Here is a 17,410-nt window from a genome sequence, read left to right as displayed (position 1 = left end):
AAATTGGGACTCACGTTATGGTAGCTACCGGGTGCTAACATTAGCTTGTTAGCTAGCGTTTTGTACGTTATCACATCTATGCAGCCAAATTCCTGGCCTGCTGGCATTTGGTGACACTGAATCAAGTCAGTATTTATGGTTAGGCAGTTGTCTGACAACAGAAACAGAAAGATATATCAGCAATAACATTTGTATTGAGTTATATGTTGTGTTGGAACTCAAAATGAGTTGGAGGTGACAGAAAGTTAACTTAACATTATTGGAAATGGTGAGAAACCTCTGCAGTCCCCTTGCTTTCAGGCTGCATCTACACTACATTTCTATACACCACCTTCTTGGAACATTTACATTTTTACAGCAAAAGCCAAAAGCTATCCAGCAGACCAGGTTAGCTAAAACACCTACAACTTGTCCTGGGGTGAGTTCATACATACTGACATACAAGGGACTAATTCACTGTCTTCTATGTCCTAATAGGCTACAACCACTGTCTGAGCTACTGTAGCAAACCAGTTTTCCTCTGAGATTAGCTTTATTCCGAGAATGGGCTGTGTGCAGCAAACAGGAAGCGTTTGTGCACGTGCACGCTCGTGCACGCCTATGTGTGATTAGTGTCTGTGTGTGTGTGATTAGCGTGTGCGCTCGCATGAGTGCATAGGTGGCGTGCGCGTGTCTGCGCGCTTATGAGTGTGCTTTTGTGTGTTTTTAATGTACTGTAGTTTCCACTAGCATCAATCATTCCGTACAATTAGCCCAATTCCCGCTCAATTTTCTGCTTTCTGAGGAGAGCAGCATTGCTGACTGCACAGACAGCTGTCTCTGACCAACACGCATGTACACACACACACGCACGCACATGTAGCATGTAATCTCTCTCTCCTCTCCCCTCGCCCGCTTACACACACACGGATCACACGCCGTCCTCCCCGACATGTACAGTGCACAGAGGACAGCAGGTGTCTTGTCAGAGGAGGGTGTGTGTGCATGTCAGTTTTCTTCCATCAGCTATTTTTCTCTCCCTCCTTCAAAAACCGGGCGCACCTCTTCCTCTCCTCCTCCTTCTCCTCCTCCTCCGCTGCTACCGTCAGCCTCAAGTGTCATTTGTTTACCATGGCAACCGGATTAAATTAGGGGAAGTGATTATGGCTTATTAACACCCAAACGCTGTCAGTATATTCTTATAATTTGGTATGTAAACACTTTGCCCTCGTAGCACTCTCTACTGGAAATTGCTTTGTACAGTGCGAGGGGGCCCCCGAGCTCAGTCATAATAAAAATATAATTATGGATCAGACAATAGCCACTCGTAGCACCCCCCACCTCCCCACCCTCCTGTACCCCACCCCACCCCCCCCAGCCGGCCCCACCCCACACACACACACACGGCTGTGGCCTGAGAGCCGTCCAAAAAAAATTCCCAGGTACTGCCAGCAGAGAGCCACTTGTAATGAACAATAAAAATGCAAACCTCCTCTCTTTTCTCCTCCCCCCCACCCTCCCTGATTCTAACTAATAAACCCACTAGAATTAACATTCACACTTCATGTAATGAGGTGAGGGGGGGAGGGGGGGAGAAACAGGGAGGGGGGGGGATTCAGACTTTAGTTCTCCATATTGACTACTCTCGCCCTTAGCCCCACTTTGCATTTAATACAGTACTCGGGGCCAAAGTGATTGTCAAATTATTTCCTTGTTGTGTGGAGAGATATTTGTAATTAATATTAAAATTAAGCATTGCGTTGATGCCGGGTGGTGTATTATTACAAGTGCTGCTACCAAAAGGCCCCTGCGCTCGCCCGCTGCTCTCATCTCATCCCTGCTTTATCTCTCTCTCTCTCTCTCGCTCTCTCTCTCTCCTCTTGTTATGCATCAAAATATCTCTCTCTGCTCACCTTTTATTCCAGCTCCTGCACACTCCTTCTTCCCTGCTCATATATTCTACTTCTCTCAGTCTTTCATTTACAGCATACCTGCTGCCTCTCTCTCTCTCTCTCTCTCTCTCTCTCTCTCACCCCATCTCTCTTTAACTTTCCCCTTTTCGATCTCTCTAATATTTCTCTCCTTGCCCTCCCACTCCTTTAAGACATCAATTATACACCCACAGATTATGTTTTCATGGGGTGTCCCACCGGTTTTGGCAGAGTGCTTTAGAAACACAGGATCGTTTTAAATAAGCACCTACTCAGAGAAAGGGGAAAAGAGAGGAGGGAAAGAAAGATGAAGGAGAAGGAGAGAGAGAGCGAGAGAAAATAGAAAAAGAGAGAGGGGGCTGCTCTAGGCCAAGAGAATATGAGCAGGTGCAGCAGGGAAAATGAGTGCTATAAACAAGCCTAGGTCCTCGTAATTTATCATTAATCTGGGTGCCTGCGCTCGCAGGGCCGGGCTTATTCTGCATGCTGATAGCCATGTCATATTTCTTATCGCAGATTTGTTTATGCTTTTATCCTTGTTTCTCAGGCTCTACACTTACTGCCATGGCATCAGCCATTACCACGCTGGCATTTGGAGAAGGGAGAAGGTAAGTTGAGCGTGCATGTGTCTGTGTGCGTGTGTGTGTGTGTGTGTGTGTGTGTGCATGTGTGTGTGATGAGCCACAGAGCAACAATGATCCATGCATGTGTCACTTTGACATAAATGGATAACATCCGACAGTGAGAAACGCGACGCTCGCAGTGATGCAGACCCACAACACCAATGAGAGGAGCTGCTATTCACACACACAGTGAACGGAGCAGGAGGTCGCCGGCGTTTGACAGACACACATCACAAGACAAAGAGTTCATCAGGCAGCTATTGCACTAATCAGACACACATTAACGGTGGTGCCTGGGCATGCTTCGGAAGTTCCCGGCTTTGCACTGCAATATCTGAATTCCCCAAACTAGAGACAGATTGCGACGGAAATCAGTTCAACTTTAAAGAGGCTCAGATGGGCATCAAATCTGTCCAAATGTTCTGTACATTGACAACACGCACCAGATTTATCATGAATTTCTCATATTGGACTACTTCATTAAAAATGTTCCAACCATGTTTACTTGAATAATCAACCAACTAACTGTATCTAAAGCAACAACATGATCTACTTTGGAAAATTGTACCAGAGGCCTTACTGTTTGAGTGACTGTCTCAAATGTTTATTTTTCATCAAAGTTTAGACGATTAGAATGTCTTTTTTTTTCCCCCTTCATCCGCATTTGAATTGGTAATACTGCTTCTTTGTTTACTCTGTGCAATTTACTAATGAAAAATATGTGCAGAAGTTATTGATTCATGACCGTAATTGTTTAATTATTAATCAGTTTAGTCTTATATTAGCATTTTAAATGTAGCAGACAGCTTGAGAAAAACTGAGACGCAGGTTCAAGTTTGTTTTTTGTGTGCCATCTGAGATTGTGTGAGACATCAAAGACAGACTCGCACGTGCTCCGAAATGTGCCGGGTTTCGAACGCCGGTCTCCCACGTAACGACTGCCGGGTTGAAAAAGCCAAGGCTGTTAAGACTGAAGCATCCTCACAAAACATTTGGAAAAAAGTCGTTTCAGAACCTCGATCTTCTCAGAACTTCTTATGAATTCTCCAAAATTGGCCACCGGAAAGATGCGCACACCAGTGGACAACGTGCCGAACATCAAAGAGAGCAAGCCAGCAGAGAAGACAGCATGACAGTAAGTGCAAAACAACTGTGACCTTACACAAGCAAGCCAACAATTGACCTTATGAGTATAATATGCAACAAAAGACAACAAGCACCCATTGTACAACATAACTCTATTTGCACAGGACTAATACTACCTGGGGACTTCCAGTGAACTGAAATAATTGCAGAGATCTTTGGTGACTTTAATCCTGTGCCAATCTGCCCTGTCTGAAGTAAAAGTTCCAGCACAAATTACTTTGGTAATTTCAGCTGTAATTTGTTTTTAGCGCACAATTTCTTTTTCCTTCCTTCTAGATTTCAATCTTCCTCCTGTCATGAAAAAAAGAGGCAGCAGTGGAATCTACAGAGGGAAGTTTTGAAAGCTTTTTCTTTGCTTTTCTGAATCAGAAAGTGAAAAAAAATCTTGACCTTACTGGTGATTTCAGCAAAGTTCATTATAACCAAATAGTTCTTCACCTCTGAGTCATGCATTAAAATGGATTTCTGGACAACACATTGTGTATTTTCTCACACACAAACACAGAATTCAAACTGTAACTCGATTTGATTTGACATTGTTATTCTTAGTTCTTTGGTTGTTTCAGGGTCTTTAGCTCTTGCTGTGGGTGTGTTCACACCACAGTCACCAAATCTCCATTCATCTTCTATGACTTGAGGCAGTTGTCGCTGACCACAGTCACTGTGTCTTCTTAAACAGTGAGGAAAGGTTGACCACTACAGCTACTGAAACACTCACTCTCATCCATCAGACAGTCACATGGGAATGTTGTTTCAAGGGATCTGAAGGCAGTTCTACTCATCCTTCAACATGTAAAAGCAAGCAAATACCTCACACACGATAATAGAACACATAATAATAAAAAAGGTACATATTTTAAAAGAGGCTCAATCGGTTGTTTCAGGACTCCTAAAGATGTATGTGATGCTGCATTAACATCCTAGAGGAAATATGGTAAATACAATGAAAATACCATTCATGTCAGTTTTCAGCCAGTAAACACAACTCCATCTGGTCATGTCATCAAATGTATGGAATGATACATTCATGTCAAATAATACAAATAAAATGAACCATTTCATCACATAACCCAGTTTGTGATCACAACTCTTAAATTGCCCTGGCTGGACAAAACCATTCCCTCTATTTTGTGCTCATGGATGACACTGCCATGTTTATTTCACTGTAAAACATGAACTCACATGTATCACCCACTGACTGACTACTAACTGTGTGTTAAGCTGATCAGGAGCAACCAAGGCCTGCAGAAAACTTGGCGTCACGACAACGCCGAACAAGTTTTTCAATGCAAGAACACTTCCAAGTCATTGCTTTTAACTGTCAAGTTGTTCCGACGGTTATTCCCGGATGACGTGAATGCAACAATACACCCATTCTTCCTGAAAAGCAAAAAAAAGCGAGGACAGGACAATGACGTTCCCAGACGAGGGATGTGGGAATGCGTCGGGCCTTGTTCTCGTACGGAGCGAGGAAAAAGGTCACTACAGGATCGTCATGCCCCCAAGGTCAGAGTCTGCACTTATCAACATACATCATATTTCTCGATTCGAGTCAAGTGCATAATTACTGATGTAGCTCTGAGGCACTAATCTCATTTTCAGCTGTGAAAACATAAAGGAAGTGCTTTGTACCCAAATGAGATATCCTCCAGTTGAAAAATGTGACACCTGCTCTAAAAATGATTGCTGGCATGGAGGCAGAACTCCAAATAGGACGTTCTCGAAGATATTAGCTAGCTCAGAACCTCTTTCAAATTAGACAAGCACATGTATTTTTCAAATGTATATTTAGAAATGTGTGATTTTTTTTTGGTTTTGTTTGTTTATCTGTTTATGCTGCTTATTTATTTCACTGTGTTTGTTCTGCTTTCTTAATGTGAATTTATTTGCTTATATTTTCTTACATATTTACTTTATTTTCTTATGATTGCTTTGGTTGTTCACTCGCTTGCTTGCCAATACCATTCTGAAATAAAAACCCTTCAAACACATAAATTCTGATCGGACAGGCTTTTGGACGCGACGACGGCCGGGTTTCTATCTCACCGCGGTCCCATCTGACGGAGACCCAGGTGGGGTAGCAGGTGTCCTCACTCTGTGACCAATCCCAGCCATTAATGGATCAATTAAGTTCCAGGTAGATGAGAAAGCAGCTGCACCCACGCCCACCCGCCATATACTGAGCTATACGTGAAGAAATGATTGCTGGCATCCAAGGGGAAAGCACATTATGGGTTGGTATTGAAGTTAGGGGTCATCTTAAAGTGCGTGTGTGTGTGTGTGTGTGTGTGTGTGAGACAGATGTATCGAAGTAACAGTGAAAAATTCCTGTATCTCTTTAGAATGAACAAAGGTGAAAATGCCAAAACAATAAAAGATTTTGCAAAGTAAAATCAGAGCTAGAGAAGAAGGTGGAGCCCCGCCGCAACAGGCCAATCAGACTGGGGCTGGAGAAAGGGGGTGGAGTCCAAGTACAGCCAGCCAATCAGAGCAGTGGCTCATTTTGCATGTGCTTGAAAGTCCTTAAAACGGCCTGTAAATTTTTTGGGTGGAGTTGAAACGCTGCAATATAAATAGTTAAAAATGTATTAAAACTATGTTTACTGAAAAAGATGTTACAGATGTGTTTCACGGGTTCCAGGTAATGACATAAAACTGCTGAGAAAGTCAAAAAATCCCCCCCCTTTTTACAATCTTTATATACTGTATATACTTTATTCTGTTCACACACACACACACACACACACATACACACATCCTGATTCCTTTGGCTTCAAAAACCAGCGGCTTGCTGCTGTTCTAACACAATGCGTAACATCACATTCACATGAGCAGCATTGATATGAAACTGCATATCTCAGCTAATGCCTGCAGTTTTGAACAGAACCAACACAGTGTATTGAAGCTATATTTACTCTGTATTGAATATTCAACATGAACACACAGACACACTTAATTCTCAAGGATTATCTAGGACTGTGTTTGGTAGGCTACTTAATGACCTAGTTAGAGAATGGGTTAAGCTAAAAGCATCAAAATAGACATTAGCAAGATAAGCACATTACACATTAGTACATTTCTCATTGCAGCTCCTTGTTATCTCCCTCAGCATCGCTCTTTTAATGTCTTGGCAATATTATTGTGTTTTATCTCAAAGGTCTATCTGCAAGGTTGAGTATCTCTTGCCATCTGTATCTCTCTATATTTCTGTCTCTTTTTGGGGTGGGGAGTCAGATTTAGATTTAAGAGTAAGGCCTTTTTTTTTCTCCCCCCTCTGAGAGTTCCTCTTTGAACTTCATGTTGTATCCAATCTGCGGTCGCCCATAACTGGTACCTACTTAAATGTTACAGCATGATGAAAGGAGGGGCTTTAAGAAAGCAAAATGAGTTCCAATGCAGTCCTGTCCCACTTTCCGCATGGGGTGGATCACACAAACACACATATGGCACACACACACACACACACACACACATTCACACACTGAGACATACATACCCATACAAACAAACGAATGCAGAGACAGGCAGAGATACATGCTTGCATAAACACACACACACACACACACTCATAGTTGGCTACCTGAGCTTTGATGGCAGTAGTGTGAAGGACAGAATTGATTCTCAGGCACATTTGCATATTTTTACTTTTCTCACAGCATCGCTTCTCATTTTTCCCCCCTTACACATTTACCTATACTGCCTGTGTGTGCATGCGTACGTGCATGCATGCCTGCGTGTGTGTGTGTGTGTGTGTGTGTCTCGGTGAATGTGTGTGTCACAGTGTGTTATTACAGAGGAGAGAGGGAGAAGCTTGTCTTTTTCAAGGAACACCCCCAGAACTAATGTTCCACACCTGTGCACAGTGCGGCAGTCTTTATCGAGCATCACAGGTGCACCGCATTAATTGTGGGAGAAACCATTTCGTTGGGGGGGAGGGGTGGGGGGGTTTGTGGGTGGGTGGGTGAGGGTGAAGGGGGGGGGGGGGGTCCTCCTCCTCCTCCTCCCTGGCAGGCATTCAATCACTCAATATTCACATCTGAATTGCTTTTAGCATTGAGGGCTTGAAGGTTTTCGAAGCATCTGCATGGACGATACTGGAGGAAGAGCACCACCCTATTTTTTAAGTGGTGATTTTTTTTAATGTTAGTTTGGCTTAGGTCCCAGAGTGTGTGTGTGAGTGAGTGTGTGTGTGTGTGTCTCTGTGTGTGTGTGTGTGTGTGTGTGTGTGTGCATGCATGGTACGCCATGCCAGACCCGGCCTTGCTGCTGTGCTTCATAAAAGGCATTCGAGTCTTGCCAAATGCATGTAATGTTTGTCAGGTTCCTTTGTGGTGAGGAGAGCAGGCAGAGAAGTGTGTGTGCGTGTGTGTGTGTGTGTGTGTGTGTGTGTGTGTGTGTGTGTGTGTATAAGAGACACACCTGCAGGACCCGGAGGTCAAACGTATGAGACTGCCCCCTCCGGTGACGCAATTACCACGCGTAAATACTTTCCCCATGCTCCCTCTCTTTCTCTCTCTCCTCCTTCCCCTCCCTGCCTTCACCTCCTTTTCTCCCCCTCCTCCTTTCTCCTCCGCCTTGGTCAAGCCGCCGCTCTCCTCTTCCTCCACTCGCCCCCCCCCTCCCCCCCTCTCCATTCCTTCACATCACCTTCATCCCTCTCCTCCTCAACCCCTACGACCGCTCCTTCCTCACGATTACTCCTCCTCCATCATCATCCTCCCCTCTCTCTCTCTCTCTCCCCTTCCATCTTTTTTTTTCCTGTGGAGCAGATTATGAGAGTCTGTCAATCAGTCCATTTAGCATCTGCTCTGGGAAAGGAGAGGCAGACAATAACACATCACGGTCACTGAACTGAATATCCCTAAAGATTTAGGAGGAGGCCTCTTTTTAGCGTTTTTTTTTTTTTTTTCCTTTACATTTTTTTTTTCCTCCTTCGTCTTTTCCCTCTTTTTTTTTCGGGAGGTCCAGTAATGAGTAACAAAAGGTCATTGGAGCATTGCAGCTGCTCATCCACTCGTGCCGTAATCCACGGCACTCATGCCTGATTACCTCTCCAATGGTCAAAGGTAGGGGAGGGAGTAAAAACAATGGGTGCGAGGCATCGGGCTCCTCCAAGAAATATGGGCCGGGGGTGTTATTTTGGACGGCGCCAGTCAGAGAGAAATAACCCCGAGCAGATCCATTTATTCTTTTAAATCAAAAACGCCTCGGCGGCGGCATGCAGCGAGGGGGAAAAACATGACACATTCTCTCCCTTCCCCTCCATCAACGGCCATTTTGATCTCCACAATTGACCTTCCATGGCATCATTTACAATGAGTCATATCACAGCCGCAAAGTGTTAAAGCTACAGCGCACACACACACACACACACACACACACGAGCGAGTAAGTGCCACACACACACACACACACCGATAATCGTCCTCCTTTTCTTGCCGACAGCAACACTTGCAGGCGCACACACAGTTGCGTTCATGCCGGGGCTTGTGCACACACACACACACACACACACACAGACACACACACACACACACACACATTATCGCACGTGCACTTGTAGGCATAATAGCTTTAACTAGACCAAATTGTCCGCCCTTCATTTGTATGACTATGGCGACCCACATTCTCCGTGACTCGCCCTTTGACAAAGAGGGGTCATTCCCCCAGCAAAGAAAATGAAGCCCAGTAGATATTGTTTGATTGGATTTCGCCTTTTCAAGGTTTCAGGATCATTACAGGAATTCATTTGAAGTGTTGCTGAAAATGAAACCGCGACCCTCTCTCTCTCTCTCTCTCTCTCTCTCCCGCGTTTAATTATTCTAATACCACTTTCTTTTTTTGCTCTCATTCTCTGTGTTTTTTTTCTCCTTTTTTTTTTTTTTTGGGTCTGCGACTGGTGCCATTTCAAGAAATTAAAATCATCAGGCCCGTAGCCTTAAAAATGAAACCAGGGTGGACCAATTTTCGCCCAGGGTGTTATTTTGTTTCCTCTCTGTTGCCGTCTCATCCCTCTCTCGCCGCACTCTTCCCCCCGCCTCCTCCTCCTCCTCCCTCGTTCTCCTCTTTTCCCACAATCATTCCTTCCTTCCTCCCCAGTATCCACTCCTGTTTTCTCGCTCTTGTCCTCTGTTCTCTCTATAACTCCTTCCTTCTATTCTCCCCCCCCCTCCCGCCTCCCGCCTCTCTCGCTTTCACAGTGTTTCCGTCACTTTCGTCTCATCCCTCCAACCCCCGGCACCCCCCTCCCCCCCCCCTCCACCCCCCACCCCCCCTTCCACATTTTTTAAAGACAAGCCAGCGCATTTGGTTCCAAACCAAATGTGTTCATTCCAACATTTCAATAAATTGAGTAGGGGAGGCATTAACGTTAATCACAGCGACCACATTGTGCTTTAGACACGTCGGTGGGATTATGGATTACTATTAGCTGGATGGAAACCGATTCTTTCATTTGAATTCCGACTTCCTCGTCTTGCTAAAATTAAAAAGAGAACTAATACTTCTTGGACAATAATACTTCTTCTTGGACAGGACTTTGCTTTGCTCTCTCTCACTCTCCCTCTCTCTCTCCTTCCCTCTCTCTCTCTCTCTCTCTCTGATCTGAGGGAACACCCAAGGAGCGGCGGATGACAGACAACCCGACAGTTCACATCTCCATTCAAATGGCAGCCACATGAAGCTTATTGTTTCATTTAGCCAAATGATACCTCTGTAGCTGATAATGATAATTCCCCTCACTGTGGCTGATTAGTAGTCTGTCTCACTAAATATTCCCAGTTGGTGACTTGTTACAGTGGATCTGATCTGGGGCCGGGTTCACACATGCGCTCTTATGTTAGATCTTAAGATGTTACCTAAGAAGAAATTTCAGTGCAATTTTGAAGTACAATCCTCCATATTTCCTCTTGGTTTCTTAATTACAGACTTCTTATATGGGAACTACCCAGCAACTATGATGTAAACGGTCCATAAAATGTTATTTCCAGTGATTTAAATATGAGTTTGACTTGTATGAATGTTGATATTAATGCACAATAAAATGTAATTCTATTCTATTCTATTAATACTTTGAAATACACAGTTGTCTAAAATGTGTGTAAATGCAACAGTTTTGGAATGAAAACAAGTGCAAGGTTATCTTAAAGTTAAAGTTATCTTTAACATATTTGAGAATGTGGCTCTCAAGAATCCCATTTATTCTTACGTTTTTTCTTAAGATGCAAAATAGGAAGAAAGATAAGAAAATATTGTTTTGATGAATATCAACTTTTCTTAACTTTTTTCTTCAGACTTTACAGTTACAAATAAAATACCACTTTTTTTTCTCCTAGAAAGTTTTGTGAATCTGCCTGAATGGTAGGAAAGTTTACTAGTACCACCTAGTGCCACTGCTTGAAAATGTCTTCTTCTCTGACAAGCACGTCTGTGTGTGTATGCAAGTATGCACGCATGTGTGTGCAGGGTTTGCGTGGTATGTGTGTAACCTACAGCATGTGTGTGTGTGTGTGTGATGTAGCACTGCAGGAGCCAAGTGGTATATCTGGTCATACTGTAGACATGTGTAACAGATGGCCTGAGTTATGACATCCATATCGTCATTTTTTTTTTTTTTAACTGGTGGAATTTCCCTCCTCCGCTGCAATGGAAGTGCTTATACTCTGTTGATACACATGCTGCTTTTCCATAGTCATCTTCATAACCTCAGCGGGCATGAGGTGGGAGCGCACGTCATTGATTGTGTGCAAGTGAGCTTCTGTTATTACAGTGAGGTTTGTCAGGTTGAAACAGAATAAGGATCAAGTGCGTGCGGTTCTGTGTGTGTGTGTGTGTGTGTGTGTGTGTGTGTGTGTACTGTTAGGTAGTAACTAGATCTGAAATCCTGAAACATAATCAGAGTACAAGAATCAAGTAACCGTAATGAGCCGGTAAATTGGCCTGTAATCTGAAATAGCAAAAACTGTGTTTATTACATACGTATCATTTATTACATTTATCCCGCATGGGATTACATTTACATATAGGATTATCGCGTGAATAGGAATTCCGACAACTTTTAAATTCTAAAAGAATATATATTTTTATTAGCTCTGCCTTGCCAAAGACACTTTTGAAAGAGAAGTGAAACTACACTCCCCACCCCCCCACCCCTCCACCCCCCCTCTTTCATCTCAAATAAGCCTATTGGGCCTATTTCGAGAGAGTTGAGCGGCTCTGTAACGCACATACTCACATATTTAATGGGAATAATGGCTTGAATTCACCTCGTTTGAGGCTCCTCCGATTCTCTCTTTTTTTTTTTTAATTTCCCTGTAGCTACTGGAAGGGAAAACACGGGCTTTTCGTTCTGTACGGTCACCATGAAGGCCTGCCTGCCTGCCTGGAACAAACCGCAGGGCTGTTTGGGCAAAGGACATCTGGATCTTGCTGGACCAATCAGCCGCTGCATACATACACTTGTAAACACATGCAAACACGGACACACACACACGCACACACACATAAAAATACTTGATAAATTTACACAGGGGCACATTTTATCCACACTTTATGAATTTAGATTTAGATGTCTGGCCTTATAGCTCGGTTAATAAAGAGTGGGGGAAAGGCCTCCAAAACCAATAAATCACCATGCAAAGAAAGTTAGTGCAGGGGAGAGAGCGCTTCAATGCAATTTCAGCCCGGGCCTTTAAGCTTTACATTTTACTCGAGCAAGTTTTATTTTTGCCATAGGAAGAATGAGGCGCAATAACATCTGTCATTTAGCGTTCAACGCCGTCGTCCCGCTCACCCCGGGACATCGTACCGTCCTCGCTGTAATAATCTGAAAAGGAGACCATCCCCCAAAAACCTTAGGCTGGTAATAGAGGGTCCAATTATCTGCAACAACCACACGGTAAAACAGGTAATCTGTTAATTCAATCTGTCTTTCATATTTAAGTGAAGTCATATTTTTGATTAGTGCATCCGGACTCGTTTTCTTGTATATGTGATGGAGCAAAATTGCAATCAAGAAACTGTGCTTTTGTTTGAATCGAATACAATATTTTGGTACTCTGTGTGTGTCTGGGTGTAAATGCGAGGATGTGTTTGAGCGTGCACGCCTGTGTGTGTGTGTGTGTGGCTGTGTGTGTGTGTGTGTGTGTGTGTGTGTGTGTATCCCTGACGCTGCTGTCACCAGTGGATGGTATATGTCAGCCTTGACTACATGCTGGCTCCACTTCATCACCAGCTGCAGCCCAGCTCAGCTCCAGAAATACTGGCAAACTGTTTGTCTGCCTGCCTGCCTGACGCACAATAAAACTGTGTCTCCATTAGACAGGCCTCTGCAGGCCCCGTACACACACACACACACACACACACAGGCATGCATGCATATACACACATGCAAACGCAATCAGGCACATACTCAGATGAATGTGCACACACACACACACACACGCAAAAATGCTGTGGACACACTCTCTGCAAGGACACAGTGTGTGTGCATGTGTGTGTGTGTCCTTTGTACCTTTTCTAGAGACAACTGCAGTCTGTGCCAGATACCATCATAATGTTGGACAGGTGTACAACATGGTAATCAGGGATTTACGAGGAGTGTGTGTGTGTGTGAGTGTGTGTGTGTGTGTGTGTGTGTGTGTGTGTGTGTGTGTGTGTGTGCAGGCAAGAAAGAGAGAAAGAGAGAGAAAGGCAGAGAGGAAAACAGGCAGAGGGAGGGAGAGACAGAGACGGCCAAGTATTCAATATTCTTTGCCTCTGTCTCGTGTCCACAGTCCTGTATCTGCCCCACCCCACCTTATCCCCAGTGTATTGTGTGTACGTGTGTGTGTGTGTCTGTGTGTTTGTGTGTGTGTGTGTGTGTGTGTGTTGTGTGTGTGTGTGTGTGGGCTGTCTGGACAAGGTCGGCCCGAGTCGTCCTCGCTGCCCCTCCACACCTCCCTCATTACCCTCCATAACAGCCGATCGCTTCTTCTCTTCCTCCTCTCCCTCCTCCATCCTCTCCTCCTCTCTCTCTTTCATCTACGTGTTAATTCTCCCTGTATTCCCCCCCCCCCCCCTTCCCTCCTCCTCCTCCTCCTCCTCCTCACTCCCTCTCGTTTTCCTCCCCTCCTCTCTCCCTGCTATTTTCTACCTTTCTCTGGCTGCGGAGCTTAAATGACAGGCTGTCAGAGGACACTGAGTGCTCTGGCCTGGTTTAGTTAATGTGTTAGTTACAGACACACCTGCCAGCTAAAGCACTGTCAGGGATACGGACCCTTGGGTGAGCGGAGGCACACGAGGAACTCAATCAGTCGATCGATCAATCAATCGATCAATTAATCAACTCAAGTCCTGATATCTGTAATTGCTTAATCATCATTTTGCCGCGGACTTCCCCCCCCCCTCCCTATATGTTCATATTTATTTCTCTATCCACCATTACCCTGCACATTGCGCCGGCCTCATAGATGCACACACATTAGCACATAGCGCTGTCAACCTAAATGATACTTTTCACCGTCTTTCCATTTGCACCTCCTCCTCCTCCTCCTCCTCCTCCTCTCGCCTTCCTGTGCCTTAAATTATTCAGATCTCTCTACATTTGATTTAGCATGCCTCCTGTCTGCCATTTCCCCCTCTTTTTTATACATTTCATTATGTTGTATGACTTTAGACCCACTGGCTGGAAAATGACAATTATTTTGCTCCAGCAGCCAGCTATTAACAGAGCTGAAGAATACATGGAGTGGCGTGCGGAGTGGGGACTGCAGCGTCAGGCTCGCCACATGCATGCACACACACACACATGGGTATACACAGAACCACACACATGCATACAGGTATATATATATATACATGCACATGCCCATAAACCAACATGCGTGAAAACACATGCATGTATACAGTTCTCTTCTATTTTTGCTCTGAGTCTCTGTCACACATACAAACACACACACCACACACACACACACACACACACACACACTACACACACACACCTATGCATACACTTACTGTACACAGCAACAAATGCGCCGGCTTGTGGCCGGGGCCCACATGAGGAATGATCCTATGGAAAGAGCAGAACAGAGAGAGAGATCCGTCACCGCAAAGTAATGCCTTTTAAATGTACCTTTAGCGTGGCCAGGCTAGTGAATTCAACCCATACCTAATGGTAGCTTGTTTGGCCTTTTCATCAATTCTGCATAAATATATATGAGCCACGGGGAAACATACAAGGGGCCTAATAGAAACGAATGAACTACTCAACCATATATTTGCCGTGAGAGATATGCGGCTCGTGATTGGAAAGGGCATCCGCTATCTGCAATATTGATAATACTTTTCAAATTTCATCTGCTTTTGTTTGCGTTCTGCGGCCGCCTGTTTAAACATGGTGAGAATTATAATGAGGCCAAACATTATCTCCACCGGTTGTTCTGGGCTGAACATATAACTTTATCACTGAAATGATTCCCGTACTTTGGCTGCATTGTAGCGTTTCCATTAGAGCTTGGCTATCTGACAGAACTCCAACCAATCGGCAGCAACAGTGGCCCACGTCTGGTGGCCAAGCGGTGCCTGAATCTGTGACATTGTGCTGTATGTGTGTGTGTGTGTGTGTGCACGCGTGTGTGTGTGTGTATAGACTGTGCCAGGATGTTTAATTGTAACCATCTCTGATCAAATATCATGCTTGAGGACAATGTGAACTCACTCTATTTTACCTTGTATGGCGTTTTGTTAGACATATCACAAATCGCTCTGTTTTATAAGGTTACTCATCATTTCAGCACGATTTTTGAGATGTCTGATGTTATGAGATCAAATGTCTAGGTGTCTATATTTGATGTATACTGTGTCTGCATTTATTTTTCCTTAGGATACTGTGCTAAATCCAAACCTTGTCTTTGCATGATCAGGTGATAAAAAGTTTGTATACTGGGCCCATCGGATTAGTCCATGTCTTAACATACAGTAGATAGTACCTCTATAGGTGAGTGGAGGAGATGAGCAGTGGATGCGGCAGTAAACCTCTATTCTATTCTACTCTATTCTATTCTATTCTTCGCTCTGCTTCCATCCCATTTCGTTCTGTTCTGCTTGATTTTGCTCTCCCCCTATTCTATAAAACATGATCCTCCTAGGTGGCTGGTGTCGAAGAGTCTTTTCTAAAGGCTCTCAAAGCAGAAGTATGCGGAGGTGAACTGTATTATATATCCTCTTAAGAAAGCACAGGAATCAGTCTCGCATGATTGCTCCTCGGCGGTGCCTCGGAAAGAGAGAGAGAGAGGGAGAGAGAGCGGGTTATCCATGTAGAAATTGCACGGCAGATATCATACACCGAGCTCTGTCATGCACAAAGACGGTGGCGAGAGGAAGAGGAAAAAAAAAAAAAAGTACCGAGACGATCCGTCATCCTGGAGGCGCTGAAATCCCTGACACCCCACCCCTTCAAAGAGCAGCTCAGCCCTCGTACAGGGACTGAGGGCTATTTGAACTGGAGCTTTGTATGGGGTTACAGAGAGTGTTTCGGGCTCTAAGACCACGGTTGGTCCGGTGCCTGCCGCGGACTTATGGTGATCTTGGTTGGCTTGGCTAAACCTCGCAGCCCAGATCGAGCCGTGTCACCGGGGACCGACATATCAGAGGAGCTCAGTGAAGCTGGCAGATCATGATAGTCATCTTAGGGAGAAGGGTCCCAGTGATTTAATCCAGGCTGTTGGATCCCACCCACTGGCACTTGACCACACACACGTGCACGGGCGCACGCACACACACGCACGCACACACACACACACACACTCACACACACACACAAAAGATGCACGCGTGTCCAGAGACCCAAACCCAGGATCATTAATATTTGCACATTATAGTCCTCCTCTTTTCTCACACTGCTGCCACCAGATATACCAGCTGGGCCCGCCTATCCATTACCATAATGCCATCAATGTGTGTGTGTATGTGTTTGTGTGTGTGTGTGTGTGTGTGTGTGTGTGTGTCTGGCTACACGTACTTCCCAGGCTGTGTGTCTCTATACGTATGTTCACACTTGCAAATATGTTTGTGTGTGTGTGTGATATTTGTGTGTCTGTCTGCCTGTTCGAGTGAGAGGAGGCACGCATATTCAAAGTGGATTTAAGGGCTAAATTGTATAATGATTTCTGGGAAAACAATAAATTGAGGTTCCAAATAAAGGCCATTATGGAAATGAGATTAGGGAGCAATTGAATTAGGCTGTAATCACCGTTTCTATATGTCATTACAATGCAACTTTATACAGCATTACTCTGTGCCTCGGGCTATAAATGACAAACACCGCTTCTTTGAGGGGTATTTCAGTAAATCCACAACGGGAGGGTCTCATTCAGATCCCCTTAAGTGTAGTCTGGAAGATGGGATTCCATAATTCTTTTACTTATTGGTGAAAAGCACTTCATATGTTATTTCCATGCGGTAGGGAAGAAAAAGTACATGCAGATCCTTTATAATGCATTTGCCATAGAAGAAGAATGTAAGACTAGAGATGTAAAATCTTGAACTGCTCCATAGACAATGAATGGAAGAATGATTTTTTTGGAGCTACAGAAAAATTGAGTAAGTAGTGTTATCAGTTCTGAACCAGACAATGTGCCCTTATCATCAAAACCACTCTGAATGCTCTCACAGTGACTTTTACTATCTTTCCTCACTGATTCTCTGAACCTAGACCACATTATGATAGATACGAGGAGGATTAAAATGTTT

This window comes from Centroberyx affinis, unplaced genomic scaffold (genome assembly GCF_046629955.1).
Source record: "Centroberyx affinis isolate AG114_WGS23_722 - 3 ecotype Tasmania unplaced genomic scaffold, CSIRO-AGI_Caff_v1 ptg001890l_1, whole genome shotgun sequence".
In the NCBI taxonomy this organism is placed as follows: domain Eukaryota; kingdom Metazoa; phylum Chordata; class Actinopteri; order Beryciformes; family Berycidae; genus Centroberyx; species Centroberyx affinis.
Note: the sequence above shows the minus strand (reverse complement) of the source record.